The sequence below is a fragment of the Belonocnema kinseyi genome, chromosome 6 (genome assembly GCF_010883055.1).
Source record: "Belonocnema kinseyi isolate 2016_QV_RU_SX_M_011 chromosome 6, B_treatae_v1, whole genome shotgun sequence".
Taxonomy (NCBI): Eukaryota; Metazoa; Arthropoda; class Insecta; order Hymenoptera; family Cynipidae; genus Belonocnema; species Belonocnema kinseyi.
This window is the reverse complement of record NC_046662.1, coordinates 90,150,524-90,152,262: the sequence shown is the minus strand read 5'-3', so window position 1 is coordinate 90,152,262 and position 1,739 is coordinate 90,150,524.

The following is a 1,739-nucleotide window of genomic DNA, read 5'->3' as shown; positions in this document are numbered from 1 at the left end:
TCTATCTCACCTTTTTGATAATTGTCTCGCACAAAATGATATTTCACATCAATATGTTTACTTCTTTGATGAAATTCAGGATTCTTTATAAGCTTAATCGCAGTCATATTATCTATGAATAGAGTATACTTATCAATATCAATTTTGTTGTCATTAAACAATTTCTTCAACCAAATTATCTCTTTTGTAGCTAAACAAGCACTCACATACTCTGCTTCGGTTGGAGATACAGCTACACATTGCTGTCTTTTGCTCTGCCATGTGATCGCTGCATTCGCATACTTACACACCAATCCAGACGTTGATTTTCTCGTATCTTTATCACCTGCATAATCCGAATCACAATAAGCTTCAAAGTTTCTATTTTTACAATACAAAAGCCCCATATCTACAGTGCCTTTTAAATATCGCAAGATTCGCTTAACTAAGATCCAATGTTCTTCGCTCGGTTTTTCTAAATTTCTTGACAAAACATTGATAAAAAAGTTGATATCAGGTCGACAAATGATTTGTAAGAACATTAGATTTCCTACCGCTTCACGATATGGTGCTTTACAGTCTTTTATTTCAAATACATAATTATCATAATTACATTCAATTGGAGTCGATACACTATTTGCTTCGCTCATATTGAATTTATCCAGCAATCTCCTAATGTAATTGCTCTGATGAATGAAAATGGAACCATCCTTAAATTTGCAAATCTCTATTCCGAGAAAGTTTTTAACATTTTTAGTACTCGTGATCGTGAACTGATTACTTAAATTCTCCAGCAATTCATCAATTAAACGTTCATTTGTAGCTGCTACAAGTCCATCATCAACATAAATCGTTAGTGAAATTCGTTCAGTACCTTTTATATAAACGTAAAGACATGGGTCTCCTATACTCTGACGGAATCCTACATTCTCGATAAGATTAGAAAAATGTTCAGTCCAACATCTAGGAGCTCGTTTTAATCCGTAAAAGCCTTTCAATAATTTACATACATGAGATGTCCCATCATCAAACCCTTCAGGTTGCTTCATATATATATCTTCTTTGAGATTGCCATGTAAGAACGCTGTTTTGATGTCAAATTGCCCGAGATGCAAATTTTCATGCGCAGCATGAAACCCTTAATTACTAATCGCGCTTTGTAACGTTCTGACCCATCTAAATTATTCTTTCTCGTAAAAACCCAACGACTATTAATTATTTTTTTATCTTGTTTCTCAACCAGCATCCATGTTCCATTTTCATTCAACGAGTTCATTTCATCCTGCATCGCAACTCGCCAGTGCTCTTTCTCTTCTGACATGATTGCTTCTTTATAATTCAATGGTAATTTTTGTACAATAAATGTCATTGGACAACCATACAATTCTGTTTGTCTAATCAGTGATCTATCTCGTAATTTTCGTTTTTCTTGATTATCATTGGTTGAAGCTTGCAAAGGTTCTAGGCTACTACTTTCAGAATCCTGCTTTTCTTCGTTTAATAATAAGTCAGTTTTATTTTCAATAGAATTAATGCATTTTTCTCTCCTTTCATTACTATAAGCTTGAAAAGTGATATTAATGAAATCAGCAGATAATTTTTCTGTCTTAAATAAAACATCTCTACTCAAAACTACATCTCTCAAATGTGGAACGTATACACGATATCCTTTGCAATCTTCATGATAACCAACTAGATAACCCTGCACACTTTTCTTATCAAGTTTCTTTCGTTTCTCTTGCGGTATATGTACAAAACAT